The sequence below is a fragment of the Canis lupus genome, chromosome 17, assembly GCF_048164855.1.
Source record: "Canis lupus baileyi chromosome 17, mCanLup2.hap1, whole genome shotgun sequence".
Lineage (NCBI taxonomy): Eukaryota > Metazoa > Chordata > Mammalia > Carnivora > Canidae > Canis > Canis lupus.
This window is the reverse complement of record NC_132854.1, coordinates 24,976,106-24,994,629: the sequence shown is the minus strand read 5'-3', so window position 1 is coordinate 24,994,629 and position 18,524 is coordinate 24,976,106. Positions and strand designations below refer to the sequence as shown.

Genomic DNA, 18,524 nt, shown 5'->3' with positions numbered 1-18,524 from the left:
TACAATTTTTAGGCTAAAGCTGATTAAGATGGATAGAGATAGTAGAACGATAAAAGGAAGTATAACAATGAATAAGTAATGTAAAAATTTTGAAATGTTTATTCTCAGCCCTTGAATGTAACATTTTACAATTTATTGTGTTTACATATAAATTATGAGTCAGATTGACTTTTTTGGAAAGTACAGAATATATATATTATGATGCCTGTATGAAAAAAATTACTGAATTAATTTTGACAAAATATTTGAATATGTGACTCCATGTAGATTCCAGCTTAATTTTTTAAATTCCTTATTTAAATCCAATTTAGTTAATATATATGGTATTATTAGTTTCAGGGGTAGAAGTTAGTGATTCACCAGTTGCATAAAACAGTGCTCATTAGATCACATTCCCTCATTAATGCCCATCACCCAATTATCCCTTCCCCATCCAGCTCCTCTCTACAGTGTCTCTTATGGTTTGCTTCCTTCTCTATTTTCATCTTATTTTGTTTTTCCTTCCCTTCCCCTATGTTCAACTGTTTTGTTTCTTAAATTCCACATGAGTGAAATCATATGGTATTTGTCTTTCTCTGACATATTTCACTTAGCATAACACTTTATTTCTATCCATATAATTGCAAATGGCAAGATTTCATTCTTTTTGATGGCTGAGTAATATTCTACTGTACATATATACCACAAATTCTTTATCTATTTATCTGTCAATGAACATCTGGGCTCTTTCCATATTTTGGCTATAATGGACATTCCAGCTCAGTATTTTTAAAGATTTTGTCTATTGCCATGAAAAAAAAATTATAAACCATTCTCATGAAATTGAACTAGCAACATTTTCCCTCTCTAATATATTACTACATGTTTCCCTTTAAAAATAATTATTAGTATCTGTAGGCCCCTGACAGCCACCAATCTACTCTGTTTCTATAAGTTCAACTTTGTTAGATTCCACATATAAGTGAAATAATGCAGTGTTTGTTTTCCCTTACCTGACTTATTTCACTTATTGGCATCACTATTTATAACAATAAAATCAAAGCACTATTAAGGATTAATATCTACCTGTTGAAAAAGCTGACATTTCCTGAAAGGAAGGTGTAGTTATCAGGCAGAGACAGCTTCAAACAGGTCGGATAGGAATTCTGATACAAACCTGAGCACAATATAGCCATATCTGGGGTGGTAAGAGTGCCTGGGATTATAGTGCCTCACATATTATGAGAAGACTATACAAGGGAACCCTTGGAAATTGAAATTTCAAGTTCTGTGTTTATAGATTGAGATTTTGATTTGAGGATACACTATTATCAATGTATTAGTTACAAGGTGGCAAAAGAAACAGAGAATGCTCTGCTATATCTTCTTCAAGGAGTCCTCTTTTTATTTGGATAATGTTTGGCTTTCACCATGATTATTTTTGGCAGCTGGAGGAACCTACAAGAGAAATAGTAAGGACAAGCCATGTGATTGCTTTGCAGATTAAAGAACGCTACATCTGTGAGAGAGAAAAAGGGAGCAGAGAGCAGGTCGATTGGGGCTTCATTAACAATAATGGTGGAAATTCTATTGTCACCTCATAATTTTGAGAAACAGAGACAAAAAGCAAGATCAGACCATTAGAAACACTGGTCATCTAATATGGTGTCTTTGTCACCCTTGTGGTACAGCAATGTTCAGACACATGTGCATGGTAAATCAAACACACGGCCATAAGAAACTGGAAACTGCTGGACACCAAGATTTTTCTGACCAAGTCTATGTCCTGGCATTAGAAAGCACTGTTAAAATTCACAAAGCAATGTTCACTCAGAGGATCTGGAAATACCCAAATAAGGTAAACAGAAGACCTAGGAAGATAGGATATCCATTATATAAATAGAATATATTTTGAGAACAATGTCTCAAAAATGTAGTGTACAAACCAATAGAAAAGTGTAAGCAGGAAAATCCCTAGTTCCCCAGTTTCTACTGAATGGCTGAATTGAGTTTATAAAACTGGAGTATCTAGACTTCCAGAATGAAGTTAAAACTGTTTTTCTAGTGGCATTTAAGAAAAGGGCAGAAAGCCCAAAATTACACAACAACATTATTTTAGGATGATTAGCAGGTACTTTTTATAAGAAATAATTTTTTAAAAAGTAATTGATCCTAGTATTAACTGAGAGAGAGTTTAGAATATTGCCCCATTTCACAAAGCTAGTAGGTGGAAGATTCTAGATTGAACTCCTGTCTTTGCCTCAGATTTTAATTTTGTCTCTGCTTATCCAAATAAATACAAACCACTATCACTTCTGATACGGTACAGAATTTTCACAATGGAGAGAAATATTGGCTCATGAATATCTGCAGTTGCTTAATGGAAACCTAGATGAGTTTCATCAAATATTGTTTCCACAGTTAGAGGTTAGTTTTCCAGGGCAGTTTAGGGATTATCCTTGAAGCCATTCTCTAGAGGCACTATATGAGGATATCATGGGAACCTTTAGGGATGGATTAACCATACATTTTCTAGTTTTCAGAGATACTGTTGCATTATAAGGGCTAATCTCATGAAAAGCAGTGAACTTTGGGGGGATCCCTGGGTGGCTCAGTGGTTTAGCGCCGCCTTCAGCCCAGGGTGTGATCCTGGAATCCTGGGATAGAGTCCCGCGTGGGTCTCCTGGCATGGAGCTTGCTTCTCCCTCCTCCTGTGTCTCTGCCTCTCTCGCTTTCTCTAAATATATATATATGTCTCTCGTGAATGAATGAATGAATGAATGAATAAATAAATATTTTTTAAAAAGCAGTGAACTTTTATTTCTAAGATTTTATTTATTTTATTTTGTTTTTAAGTATTTATTTATTCATGAGAGACACACAGAGAGAGAGAGGCAGAGACATAGGCAGAGGGAGAAGCAGACTCCCTCCAGGGAGCCTGATGTGGGACTAGATGCCAGGACCCTAGGATCACGACCTGAGCCAAAGGCAGCCACTCAATCGCTGAGCCACCCAGGTGCCCCTATTTCTAAGATTTTAAAGCAAATGTTAGCTAAACAATGTAATTTATATTTTGGAAAAAATACATTGATGAGCTACAGAAAGAATGTAGAAAGACAGACATTAAACAGATAAATTGTAACATATAAAATAATCATTTGAATAATAGGTGAAATACATTTTGTTCATGGCCTTTGCTGGAACATCTTAAATATGATGAACTTTATGGGGTCATTCTCTTCTGAAGGGAGGGATATGGGGTGCACAGATCTAGATGTGTATCCTTTCACTTTAGGGATTCATCAGGATAAATCCTAAATTTAATGCCTACAACTGTGCTAAATTTTATGAGCTCATTATCCTCCATTTAAGGCTAAGAAAAAACAAATCTTATTCTATTGTGAAACTAGGCTTACCTGAGTGTTTATCGGTTGTGAATGGAAGGACACATTTAACAAAACTTAAATAATTCATCAAGAGTGAAAAGCAAGTCATGACTCCTTTTGCAATTTTTCTCCTAGGGCTTCACATATTATCTATCACCAGGGAGCAACGATACACGTGAGGTTGATCTGCGGTTGTTCTAGGAGCTTGTCCTTACAGCATTCCATGACAGATAATGCTTAAAGTGTTTGAGGAGATGCTTATGTAAAAAGGCTTTCTTAAACCTTATCTCTTATTTTTTTCTCATTTTAAATTGCAGGTATGCTACATTAACTCACTGGGCTACCTTTTTCATTTTCCTCTAACTATATAGCGACACCTTATTTTTCAATTAGAAAAGTGTGTTTATCTTCTTTTTAAGTTCTATTTACTCTTATCTAAAACGTTACCTTGCTTAAACTGTATTGCTCTTTGCTTGATTAAATTCCCAGTTAGTACTGAAGTGCCATGATGTAGGAGACAATTGTAAGCAGAAACTTGCTACAAAGTACTTAATTAATTAGGCCATTGAAGGCATACATTATTTCTCAAAAGCAACCTTATGCTAACTAAGCACAATTCCTGAAATCATGAAAACATTGGCCATTTCCTAAAATAGAAAAGAGAGGACCAGAGGTGGAGGAGGGTCATGCACACTGTATGTGTGCAACTTACTTCCAATACGAGCCTCAAAAAGGATTTGCATCTGATTCATTATGTCATGAATTCATTTAAAAATTATTTAAGGGAATTTTAAGTGCAGCACTATAAATTTGAAGTAGACAAATAAGTATGTTAACTAATTCTTGATGGTATTCTTTTACTGAATGGTCTATCTGAAACCTTTGGACCATTCACTTAAAATGTTGATTTTCTGATACAGGAGTGACTTTTACCCAGAGACTTTTTTTCAAGTTTTTAGTTCAGAGTAGAATATATTATTAAACAAATAATCATAATAGATAAGTTTAATATTAGTGCTACTGCTAAAACAGCTAAGAAGTAGACATAAATATTGCCTGTTAAGGTGAAGAAGACTTGGAGAGCTGATGAAAGTGGGGAAGGATCTTGAATTATAAGTAGGATATTAAAAGGTAAGCAATAAAGAAGGCAGTCAAGGCAACATTACCATCTTCAATAATGGCATAGGAACACAAAGGGGTATACGTTTTTTAGGAAACACTGAGAAATGTTGCTGTTAAAAAAAGCTGGTTGGGAAAAGAAGTAAATCAATGACAAATGATAAAGGGTCTAATAGACAGTGTTAAGGTGTTTGCATACTTAAGCTAGTAAATCTTTCTATATACAAAAAAAATACTGTGTTAAATGAAGAATGGAGTATTAAAATCCTAAGTTATAAGTCCTTTATTTCCTTACAATAGCAGTGTCAGATCCAACTCACTTCTAGATTTAAAGCTCAGAGATATTCATTTTCTGAGGTTTTTATTTACACTCCAGTCTCAGAGACCTGTGTTAAAGGCACTTTTCTTCAGAAATGGCTCCACTGAGGGACATTTTGAGCCCAAATACACAAATACATACTTCATTTTTTTCTTTTTTTTTCTTTTAACAACAGCGGGATTTTTTTTTAACCCAAACTCATATTTTCTTAAATCTGCCACAAACAGATATTTTTAAATAAACTGTAAGAAATAGCTATTGTTGACGTGAAGGGGGAAATTGCTTACTCACATACATTTTGTTATTACCAACTTTTCTAGGTGTGCTTGGGAGTGACTGTTATAAATATGATCCAGTTCCAGAAAAATACCTGACACATATATTTTCTTCTCAATTATAACTGATAATAGGTTGGCTGTGACTGTTCAGGGGTCGTTAATTACCTCCTTCAATGTGTGATCTGTGTAAGGTATTTTGCCTATTCTTTTACTTTTTATTTCTTATCTTTTTTTGTCTGTGGGACAAAGCAAAGCTTTGCTGCACAGCTGCTAAAGGCGCCAGCCTCAGAAACCAATTGGGTTGTGAGATTAAACACCAGGAGACAGTTTGGGTTTTCAAATTTGCATGGCTAATGTAAACAGCCCCAAGATCTCATCAGTGAAAGTTGGAGAGGACCTCATGGGTGGGCTTTCTTCTCCCTGCTGGGAAAAAAAAAAAAAAAAATGGTTAGCCCTTGAGGAAACAAACCGAAATAAAACACAACAAAAAGTTGAATCATAAAAACATAACATGAACAAAAATGACATCTTTAAGACTCAGTTTATTCTTTGACGAATACATATTGAGAAGTATAAACTTTACATATACAATAATCACAATATTCTAAGTCATAATCCCTGTGATTATAAGCATTTGTTTTCAATTTTCGAAAATGGAAAATTATGTTCTTACCTTAACTTAAAGATTGTACTTATATTTAATTTGCAATTACATGTGTATATCTAATTTATATTGTGTTGATGTGATCTTTTTTATCCTTTTTAAGAAATAGTTTTTATGGTAGAAACAAGAAGAATGATCTAGGTGTCTATTTCTGGAATTAGAGAGATAGAGTTCCTGCTATTTTTTTTTTTTTTAATATAATATAGCTTACATCTACTCTTTTTATTCTTCCCCACATTTGCATTTATAACCTGCAGGATGATACGTATGATCTTAATCTATGTTTTTGCAGTAGCTGTAAAACTGACTTCTCTGCCTGGGTATCACTTTATTCTAATTCTTTTTGTATGCTTTTATAATATTAATCTTTCTGATCAATGAAAGTGGGTGCCTTGAAGACTTCTACTGGTCTATACCCCTGCCCCCAAGATAGTACCTGCCACCAAAAAATGCCTTTGCCCTTTTATTATTTTTGAATGAATGATTAGATGTTACTATCCCAATCAAAATCATATGGAGTAAAATTTAAAATGGTATCCACTGTTCTCACATTCTCACTTCAATCTAATGGAAAGACTCTCAGAGGTAATTTAAACCAATACCCTCATTTGAATATGAGCAAAGAGAAATCCAGAAATATTATGTACATTTATTAATCTTACATAATTTGCCAGGTACTGTTCAATGCCCTGATAATCTAAAGAAAATATTATAGTTCCAACATCATGATACTCAGTGATTAATAATGTGGGAGAAACTGTGGTGAATATACAAGCTAGGTTAAAGGTTCTCAAAGTGTGGTCCCTGTGATCAGCAGCAGCATCTACCAGTACCTTGTCAGAAATCCACACTCAGAGGAGCCTAGGTGGCTCAGTCAGTTAAATCTCTGACTCTTGATTTAGGTTCAGGTCGTGATCTCAGGGTCCTGAGCTCAAGACCCATGTTGCGTTGGGCTCTGGAGTCCCCTTACTCCCCTGACTTGCTCTCATGCTCTTTCTCTTTCTCTCTCTCTCTCTTTCAAATCAATCAATCAATCTTGAGGGGAGGAGACAAACCTTGTGAGTGGTTCTGATGCACACTTATGTTTGTGAAATTCTGGGCTAATGGCAATATATAAATGCTGTCTTAGCTCATGTGTTAACACAAATGTTCACAGCCACAGTGTTGAGCTGTTGCTGTCAGGAAAGATATTTAAAATGTACTCATTATATGCAAGACTGTTTCCAGTTCTTGCAATATATTAACCTATGTATTTCTCATAATATCCTTTGAGGTTGTCCCTTCTATTTTTTTTCTTCAGAGAAAGATGTTGAAACACATTGAAGTTGTGTAGACTACCTGTAGACACAGAGTAGCAGTGTTGGGATTCTAACTCAGCCAGTTTATCTCCAGAGACTGACTGTGGTACTAATCCTTATGCATCAGCATTTTTTATTCTCTTAGAAAATTTCATTCCAGAAGCCCTCTAATTTTTACCCTATGATATAAGATTCATTGTTTCTTCTGATGAGTTTAATCATTCTCAACTAACATTTTCCATTGCCTGCAGATTATCCTATGTTAATGAGTACTTTAAGTTGGTGTGCTATGGAGTGGGTGTGGTGAACTCTGCCAGAGAAAGTGTTATTGATGAGGAGCTTTGAACAGGGTCTTAAAAGACTTGTTTGAAATTTCAAGGTGAAGCTGCGAAGACCAAGTGTACTAGTAATTGGACAGAGCACAGGCAACATCACAGTTCATAGACTATCTTGGTTTTCTCAGGGACTTGTGGTTTTGGTAGCATAGCAAACTTTTGGTGACCATCCACAGTCGTGGGAAAGAGTCTTGGAGTAACTTACTTCAAGATACAGTTAGACTAGCTACTTAGTAACATTTTAGTCTGTATTTCTCTAATCCTTAGTCTCCCTGCAGATGTTACTTTGTCTAAAGTAATTACCTTGCCTAGAGTAATATAGGAAAGGTTAAAAGTATTAGTTTCAAAAATAAGATAGATCTGAGTGTATAATTCTTATTTCTGCCTTTAGGGATTTATGTGACTTAACATGAAGTCATTCTTAACATTCTTTTGCATAATGGGGAAATTATTATCACCTAATATTGATAAAGATCAATGTATTCAATCCTAGATGACTAAAACACAACTTTCACAGTGCAGGGCAAATAAAGAGAACAAAGTCAAATAAGTAAATAAGGCAACTTATTTGATGAATTTTGTATTGCCTTGTTTCTTCTTACTTAACATTTCTTTACTGTTATTTTTTAAGCCTATTGTTGGTAAAAGGGCTCTTTGTAAAATTATAAAAACATTTTCTAACAAAATGTAAATAGGTTCAAATAATTTAAAAAATTACAAAATACTATAATAAAAGAATTCATATTACTTTGTAAGTCTAAGGCAGGTTCTGTTCTGCCTGTATTTTCTACATACACTTTAAATACATTTTTTTTTTAAATACATTTAAACATAAATTTCCCATTCCTCCTACTGGCCTCAACTGACAGCTTACACTTCAAAGTCTTTAGCACAAATCATGCCACAATGGGCTGGCACCCAGCAAGCAATAATGTCTTTAGAAACTCCTATACTGAAGCACATTTTTAAGGTGAGCACTCACATTTTGTTCTTGAAAGGAAAATGTTAATAACAGTGCTTCAGAAGGATGGAGGAAAGAGAAACAGGTCTTAGGAAGTGTTAAGGGCACTGAAGTATTGCACATTATGAAATGACATCATAGCAGGGACCAGAAATACACAGCCATCTCAGCTAATTTTAATGGACCTAGGTGTGGTTCAGGGGCAGGCTGCCCCCCAGAATGTGTCACTTTGGCATGCAGATTATTTTGACTTGAGGACTATCAAAGTCTAAATAAAAGACTCAAAAGTTTTTTGTTTTGTTTTGTTTTTACTTCTCCCTTAATTGTCTAAAAGAATTTAAATAGGGAGCCTATATCAGGAAAGAACCTTTACCAAAGATACCTTTTTTTGCATAAAAAAGACTTCTCTCCTAGGTATGACAAACCTTTGTTTTCTCAAATATCTGTCTTCCCGGGAATTTTCTTTCTCTCCTTTAAAGTTCTAGGACTCCTACCCCTTTTTCCTTAGCTCAGGATAGCATATAAATCTCAATTTCCTGAGAGCCTCTCCTGTCTTAGGGGAGTATGTAAGTATGTAATTAGATTTGTTTTCTCCTGTTAATCTTTCTTATTACAGGGGTGTCTTGGCCGAAAACCTGAAAGGGTAGAGGGAGATTTATTTTTACTCCCCAATAACCTCTTAATGCAATACTTCACCATTACTGGGCACAATCTCTATTTTGTGCGTTAATTGAATTTTAAATTTTATTGTCTTTAATTTTTTTCTTAATCAGGTGAAATTCTCTTGTAGGTTTAATAGGCATATATTTCCTTTTTCATTTCATATGACATATATGTGATACAGGAGAGCTTGGTTCTTGTCTCACGGAGTTGAAGAATGAAATCTCTCAGACACAGGTGAGTGAATGAAGGGACAGTTTATTAAGTAATGATACAGAGAAAGTCCTCAGAAGTGAGAGGGGTCCCAACAGGGTTGCCACTGAGGGTTTGTAGAGTTGGTCTTTCACTGGAAGCCTAAATCCTTTTAATATATCCATTGATATCACCATTCATTAAGGACTAGTGATAACTTCTTTAATGGCTTACTTCCTTTTTAGGATCCCATAATTCTTTGGGATTGGTCACAAGTAGCTGTTACAATAAGACACCCTCTCCACCCACACCTAAGGCAGGGTGGTCTGGCTTGTTCCCTTATCTCTGGTTTCCTTACACCTCAGCATTTTTGGGATTTTTGTGAGCCTGCCTCTATGACCCCCTAGCCTATGTCCCTTCTATGGCCCCCTAGCCCAAATTTGCCTTTACTTGGTTGCAGTGTTGGAGCCTACACACTGTCTAGGTCAGTTTACACAGTACCATCTACTGTCAATTAATGAAACAGTTAAGTAATGATAGTTATTTCTACTGATTTAAATGTTGTGTATGTTGTGACAAAAAACTAGGGCAGCTGAATTTATCTAAGAGTATATACAGTTCTAAGATATTATATACATCTATAAGAGATACTCTGTTATTTCATAATAATTAATCTAAAAAAGGATTACATGTTATCACTAATATTTTAATGATGTTTACAATAATGAATTTGTCAAATTCAACTTAAGAATAAATCAAACATTCTCTACTTATAAAGCTCTTCTGATTTCTTTTGGTATATAATTTGATTACTGTGTGTCATAGCTATTTATGATATATTATGAAGAGAGATGGAAAATACATCTTCAAGCAATAGCTTATGTTGGAAAAAAACTATATATTTAAGATTTGTGCTTAAGAAGGTAATAGAAAATAGTTTTCTGAGAGTACAGTCTTCAAGTAGTAATATTTTTAAAATAATTAGTAAGTATAATTATGTTTCTTCAAAATACTAATTTATTTGATATTCTTAATTTGCTTCTATTCTGTTTTTATATTCACTTCTGAGTTAAACACTATTTGTGCTTATTGCTACATTTAAGAAGAAAAAATAAAATGAATGTGCCAATATGCTTTTATCTAAGAGCATAATTAAACATGTTCATTGCCATGCATATTTACAAGGTAAAAAAATTTAAAAGGGAATAATATGATAATTTAGGTGTTATAAAACATATGTTTGTATTTGTGTGCATTATTGTGAAATGCATTCTTTAAGAAACTGTGACTCAGACTATAGTTTTTGCATGACAATTTACTGAATTTGTGTTTATAGCCTTAATATTAAAACAGGAATTGCCAGAGGTGCCTGACTAGCTCAGTTGGTTAAGTGTCTGCCTTCTGTTCAGGTCATGATCTCAGGGTCCTAGGATTGAGCCCTGCATCAGGCTCCCTGCTCAGTGATGAGTCTGCTTCTCCCTCTCCCTCTGTGCTCTCTCTTGCTCTCACTCTCTCAAATAAATAAATAAATAAATAAATAAATAAATAAATAAATAAATATCTTTAAAACAAAACAAAATAAAAACAGGTATTGCTACTTTTTTTATAATTATTCTTTCAGTTATGAAACCAACATTTACTAAGTTTGGATAGTAGACTAATCTATCATTGTTATATTTACTTTTCATTAATAGATATATACTAACAATCACTATCCCAACACCTCTGCTTAATAATTCTAGAAAGTTTAAAAAAATATGGATCAATCAAAATATTCCCACCAAAGCACCGAAGAAACGAATCAAAATCATAAGGCATTTCTTTTACCTCTCTAGTATTCATAGTGTGAAGATACCAATATATGTCAACCTTTGCAGTGACTCGGATCTACACTTTGATTTCAACCCCTTAAATAATTGTGTGGTTGTTGTTTCAATTGGTTTGATTTTTCTATAAAAGGATCCTAATAGAACATGTGGCCTTGAAGGAACTTTGAAGCAAAAATTTGTTTAAAACCATAGTTATAACAAAATATCTTGTTCTTAGCTGAAATAATATTGAGAAACTACGTAACAAAAAAAATGCTTCTTTACTATTAAATAATAAACTAATCTATTATTATTAAATACTCAACTCTCTTATTATTACTCAACTAATCACAAAATGCTGATCACGGAGCTCAGCCTCTTTATTTACAGTGAGGAATTCATCAAATTCCCCCAAATTTGCCTTTACTTGGTTGCAGTGTTGGAGCCACATCCCCTACACACTGTCTAGGTCAGTTTACACGGTGCCATCTACTGTGCATTACAAAATAATCTTAAAAATTACATGAATAAAAACAATAATATTAAATTTATAGTCAAGAATTTTCATTATCTAAGTTTGAGATGCTACTTGAACATAATTTATCATTTTGGAAATCACCTAAGAGTTTCCATCAAAATCTACTTCACCAGACCAAAATGGAAACAGCAGAGTATCTAAGTATTGCTGTCTATGTATTTCTCAGTAAGAAAGCTGAAAGAACAGAGCTTAAAGGAGTTCTTGTTAGAATGGATACAGTATCTTTTAGTTAGAATTAGAGAATTCTATCTGCCTATTTAGGGAGGAAAATGTAACTTCTGAGATTACGTGGTTGTACACAATTTTCTCTGACACTACTTAATAAAAATCAAATGAATTTTTTATTATCAGGATACAGTAAACCTAGGGGCAGGGAACAGAAACCTAGGGGACTCTAGGAAGAGCTTTTGCACTAAGAGAGATTAGAAGTAGGTAACCAAGAATAATTAGTGCAGAGAGTACAGAAGAATTTAGGCATCTATTGAAAAATAGGCAGAATCTCAGTGTTTCTGATTTTTCCCAGGAGGTTAAAATACTAGACTAGATAAACTACTTCCTTCCTACTGAAGTCCTTTTGTTCACAATACTACCGAAGTTCAGTTATCAAAAAGAGCACTTTCTTTTCCCTGATTATCACATCAGAGCAAGTAGAAGCTGACATAGTAGGGCTGGTTATCCATTTGAAGAGTTTGCCCCCAGCTGGGTTCTTTGCAATTTAATCGGAAAGGTAGGAAAGCAATTAGAAAAAAAGTTGCTCCAACACCAGAGATATATCCTGGAGCCAGCTGTGCTGTTGAAAAACATTTCCCATGCATGACAATTAAAAAACGATTGGGAGCCTATTTCCAGTAAGTCACAGAAGAGACATTTTTAAAGAAGGTGGGCAGGATATGGCTTAACTATGTCACAGGGAAGCTACAGCTGCAGGAAGTGGAAACAAAAGGGGGAAAAATCAAGATTAGAATAAAACTCAAAGTTTCAGAAAATGTTTTAGCAAATATAAAAGAATGATTGATCTGTACTATTGACAAAAATTTTATCTACATTACCTCTAAGTAACAATACTCACAAATAACCTGCTTTCATTTTTTCTGTTGCATTCATGCTGAGAAAACTATTTTATGTTATTTATTTATTTCTTATTCAAGCATGTTCCCAACCCTCCACTTTTTAATGTACCTGATAATATTTAGACTCTTTGAAAAGAGAGTGTGTAGAATGACTGATGTGGAAGTAAAAGTGAATGCTTGGTTATTAGAAAGTTTGTAAATCTTTATAGGCCCATATGCTACACAGAGATGAGATGCATATATTAATGATATTAAATTAAATTGTTTTTGCAAGGTGCCTCTCTGAATTAGTAGAAAGTCCACAATATTTTAAAATTTTAATTTTATAAGAGGCTAACTATTAACACCAGAATTGAATCTTTTCCAGAAACACTAAAAAGATGACCAATCTGTTGAACTGTGTTGGAATGTGTGGCTGAAACAGAAGAACTTCAAAATTTAATGGGGTAAAACAATAGATATTTATTTTTCACTCCTGAAACAGTCCAAATTGGTGTTCCTGGTTGCAAGGCAACTTTGTTTAATAGGTTGAATCAGGGTTACAGACTTTCATCTTAGGTTTTGCTATCCCCCAGAATTTGAAAGTTTTGTACATAAAGAAGGGAAAGAAAAAGTGAAAAGATATCACAGCATAAGTGCCAACAATATTGCCATTCACATGCTATTGGTGACACTAGTCACATGGCCAAAGCCGGAGGCCAAGTGGAGTATTGTCTCTGGGAAATGTTGTTCCTGTCTGAGCACTACCTCCCAGTTAGACCTTTGCACTATGGAAAGTTAAGCAAAACTTTTGATGGATCACTAGTCCCCAAAACATTTCTCTTAGCAGTTCTTCCTGCCACAGGTATGCATAACAAAGATGTTGAATAGAAAATATGTGATCATAAATGCCTGGAGGTGTGACAGTATAAGCAATGTGGGTTGTAGAAGAACTATTCACAGTCTTAAGATTTTATGATAAATTATGTGACAAATGAACCAAAAATTGACACATTTTTATTTTAAAAACTTATTTGACACAATCTTACAAATAAAGTTACAACAAATTAGAACTGCTAGTAACATGATGAGTTAGAAAGTGAAGAGAGTCATAAGATTCATAATCTAGTACCAATTTTGCAAATCAAGCTAAGTGTGTCATCTTGGGCAAGTCACTACATACTTCTTATTCTACTGTCTAAATATAACACATGCTGGAGGATTAAAGTAGTTCATATTTAAATTTCCATAGAGTTTAAAACTTTTGAGAGTTTCTATTTTATAACTCAGGAGAATGATTTATCACGGATGTAAAAATTCAATTCAACAGTTACTGTCTTTCACCAAAAAAGACTTTGGGAGATTCATATAAAATAACCAAAGTTGAGATTTAGTATGCAATCATGTGTCAACCACTGTTCCAAATGCTTTATTTTTATTTATTTGCACTTCTCAATAGGCCTATCATGTTATTATTCCTCTTTTACATATTCACACATTTATGTATAATGTATATATGTGTACATGATCTGATCCATGATGGGAGTTTAAAGACACTCTATTCTTTTCCCTGAAGACATAATCCTAAATTGTAATTATATTCTAATAAATCAATGTAATTTTGGCCACCCTATGGAAATCTTTGAAAGTAAAATCACACAACATTTTGCCATATATAAAACCACAGTGACAGTGAATTGGTAATGCTTAGTTTAGTACAAATCATTATATCAAATTATTTAAATAGATTAGGTAATTAGAAAAGATCTAAGGAAGACACACTAAACAACTAAAAATTTTAAAATGGCATATGTATGTATAAAGTATTGAAATAGAGAAGCTGAAGGGACTACATTTTTAGAAAGGCTCCATATCAGCTGTTTTTTGTTTTTGTTTTTGTTTTTTTTTGCTTGACCCCATTTACTCATTTTCTATATTTTGCATCTGAATAGGCTTCGCTATCCCCTAGGGGCAGGAAACAAGAAACTTAATCACTCTGAGTTTTTCCTAGGCCCCCACACACCTGATGATTTCTAAGAAGGGCCATATCCTGAACCTGTTCCAGGACATTAATTCTAACAAACCTCATTGGCATTAGCATTAATACCCCCTATCGTCAATAATTTATAAAATAATGCCTATTATTCACTCGTCACTTGTTTTTGATTGAACCCTACCCTGGATTCCTGAAGGAATACATACTCTGGACTCCTCTCCAATATAAATGCCTAATCCCAAGCAAGGGAGAGACTCATCTTCTTTTCTTTTCAGAGTCTCCCAGACACTCTATCTGCTATACTCTATCAATCATGCTACTCAATAAACTCTGCTTTTACTTCATATTTGATTTCTATTCTGCGTGAAGCCAAGGATCCTTTTGGCTGGCCTTGCAGGACCCTCCTTTTTGTCCTTGGAGACAGGCTGTCTGTATCAGTATATTTTAAAAATTGGCACTCAGATCTAGAAAGATAGAAGCAATGTGATATGCCTAAAATCTCTAAAATTGTGGAGACATATATTGAGTAAACAACTGTATCCTTATCCAATCCTAATTTCTAGATGTAGAACTTAAAATAGGTCAAACCCTAAGTCCTTTAAGTCATAAAAAACTAAAAATATATATGGGCTAGAAAGAATTTAAAGTACATATGAATACAAAATATAAAATTGACTTTTATGAGCATCTGCAATATTTTTTCTTTTGTACAACATGCAGTTCATTCACTTACTACCCGTTAAATATATTCAGAATATATTCAGAAGAAATTTCAAATGTAAAATACCTTGAGTTTCATAACAGTATAATAAAACAAGTCTTTAACTTCAGTTATGAGACAAATACACAAATACCTCTAATATAAATCTTTAAAAAATTAAAATATTAAAATGCCATGCATAGTAACTGCCAGATACATTTCCATAAGATGAGGAAGAGCTTTTATTTGTTTGGTGTTGACTATAGGTACCAGAGAATTCTACAGGGAAAATGTGCTTTCTGTACTATGCTTTGATGACTGCACTCATGTAACTGTGAGAATAGTTTTCTACCAAGAGAAATTTAGAATAGTAAAGTGACAGATCTCCTGGGAAAGATGATGTTCTGTGTTTATGGAATCTGAAGTACCAGTGGGAAATCCAGGTGATGATGCTGATCAAGTAACCAAAAGTATGAAATCTAAAGCTCATTAGGCAGGTTTCAGCTAGATATTTGGAAAGCATTTGCATAGCAGATGTAAAGTACTGGAATTGGAAAGACTTTTTGAAAGAAAAATATCTAGAGGTGTCTAAGAATAGACAGATTTTGAATGGCAATTTATGATGTAAAAACAAAACAAAACCCAAAACTAATCAAATAAATAAGCCTCTTTAGATCATTACCTTGGAAGACAGCTGGCTTACTTCGTGATGATCACTTGATATTGTCAGATGTCATCCACCTTAAAAAATTATTTATCTTAGGTTTATGTAGACAAGAACTTCAATGAGAATGACTTACTCCATATTGTAGAATGAAAGAAACAAATACATACGTTCACTCAACGTAAATTTAGATACTATATATATATATATATATATATATACACACACACACATACAAATAACAAACCACAAATTATAAAGAGAGGGAGATTCATGAATTAATGTTCAATATCTTACTCATAAATATAATGGTGTACCCTTTTAGGAAGATATAATAAAGAGAATTTCTTGTATTCTGAGTTCTCCTTGACAAAATTCTGCTGATACTTCTTGATATGTTTGTCCTGAAGTAGACCATTTTGGGAAAAATAGAAAAAATTCTCAGACTTTTTGTGTTTATATATGTTAAATATTAAATAGCAGAGACTTTTTTCTTATTAATAGTATCCCTAAGACATTTTCATTACCTGCAATATCACCTATAAAATGTCAGCTACTGGAGCACCTGGGTGGTTCAGTGGCTGAGCATCTGCCTTTGGCTCAGATTGTGATCCTGGGGTCCTGAGATTGAGTCCCTGCAGTGAGCCTGCTTCCCCTCTGCTTAAGTTTCTGCCTCTCTCTCTGTGTCTCTCATGAATAAATAAATAAAATTTAAAAAATAACATAAAGTAAAATAAAATGTCAGCTACTAGTTACATAATACTCATGAATAGCTTCTGCTTCTTTTCTAGCCCCTAAAGCATTTTTCTGTATTTTCTGTTCACCTTGTCCACTTTTTCTGTTATAAATAAACTGAGTTTTAGTTACCATTTTTCCTATGATGTGATAATGGAACATTTAAATTTGCTTTTTTTCCCCAGTAATTCTCCAATTGGCATATAAGTTGAAAACAGAAATACAATTAAGATGCCATAACATTTCCTGTTAAACTTATTCCTTCCTCCTCAGCACAGACTTTTCATTCATTTAATTATTTAATACCAACTGTAATATAGACTGCCATATTTTTAAAAATGAGAATCATGAAAATTACTAAAAAAATAAGAATTATCATCCTCACAAAAATTAGCAGACCAGTGACATGGAAAGCAAAGGAAGATAAATTTAGATAAATTTAAGTAGTCAAAAAAACAGGATGGGAACTAATAGTAGTATCTGATGATTAGATGCATTTAGTGACTTCATAAGAGGAATCTGAGGAAAATAATAAATGAGAAAAGATGGAATCAACAGGACAGCATATGAGAAGTTAGGAAAGAAATGCAACTTAATCCATGTGTGGTTTTATAGGAGGAGAAATAAGAGTTTTCCTCTACCTTTCTGAGTTCTAGCCTGAGACCTCTGTAATAAAAGACAGATTAAAATGAGAAAAAAACAGCTGAACTTTATTAATATGTTACCTTATGTACACATAGAAGATACCCAGGGAAGAATAAGTATCTCTCTGAAGGGGTTAGAACTTTGGTTAAAAAAACATCTTCAGCTGAAGACAAAAGAACAAAGAAGGTGGAAGAGGGCCTGTTATGAGGTGGTTACCAGGAAAAGTATGGTAAACAAAGGTCAGGTTTCTTATGCTTTATTTAAGCCAATATCTTCTTGCTTTCTTCTTTGATAAGATTATCTTGTGATTGGGATGCCTGAGTGGCTCAGTGGTTTAGCATCCGCCTTCAGCTGGTGTCAAAATCCTGAGGTCCCTGCATCTGGCTCCCTACATGGAGCCTGCATCTCCCTCTGCCTCTGTCTCTGTCTTTCTCTCTCTGTGTCTCTCATGAATAAATAAATAAAATCTTTTTTTTAAATAAGATTATCTTGTGATTTTTTTTTAAAGATTTTATTTATTGAGACAGAGAGAGAGGCAGAGACATAGGCACAGGGAGAAGCAGGCATCATACAGAGAGCCTGACATGGGACTCGATCCAGGGTCTCCAGGATCACACCCCAGGCTGCAGGTGGCACTAAACCGCTGCACCAACCGGGGCTTCCTATCTTGTGATTTAGAAATCTTTTAAATCTCTTCCAGGTACAGAGAAGGAGGAATCCTTATAGTGGAGATTTCATCTAGAAATGTAAATTTCCCTTACAAAATGGTGACTTCTGTTTTTAGATCTTCTCTTGTGTCTACTGATCCTCAAAATAATCAGCTCAAAACAATCCTTATGACAAAGAGGTATATTTTCTCCTACTCTTCAATTTCTAAATACGTGATCAATATTAGTTACTTCATCACATTTTGACTCATTACATTTTTTTAGCTCTTAATTTTATCTTTTTAGTTCTTTCACATTCAGTTTAATTATACTGATATGATGCAAAGTGCATGGAAATGTATACCACCAAAGTGTCTGAAAAATTTGTTTTTCTAAATAGGTAATTTTTTTTTCTTAAATCACTCCTTTTACCATTATTGAAAATTTTTGCTTAGTCTTTTCTGAAAAATTATAAGTTGATGAAATATAAACTACTTATTTTATCCACTTATGCAGGAATCTCTGTTGTACAGTAACTCTTCTGGGTATCT

The 18,524-nt window shown here is 33.8% G+C and overlaps 1 long non-coding RNA gene across 1 annotated transcript in view; it reads left to right on the top strand.

Annotated features, from left to right (window-relative positions):
- The window catches only part of LOC140608335 (uncharacterized), a 44,917-nt gene extending 26,758 nt beyond the window's left edge, over positions 1 to 18,159 (top strand). Inside the window, exons 2-4 of the long non-coding RNA XR_012010346.1 lie at positions 9,184 to 9,236; positions 12,975 to 13,053; positions 18,027 to 18,159. This is a non-coding gene — a long non-coding RNA (uncharacterized lncRNA). The remainder of the gene's footprint in view (positions 1 to 9,183; positions 9,237 to 12,974; positions 13,054 to 18,026) is intronic.
- Positions 18,160 to 18,524: the final 365 nt, after the last annotated feature.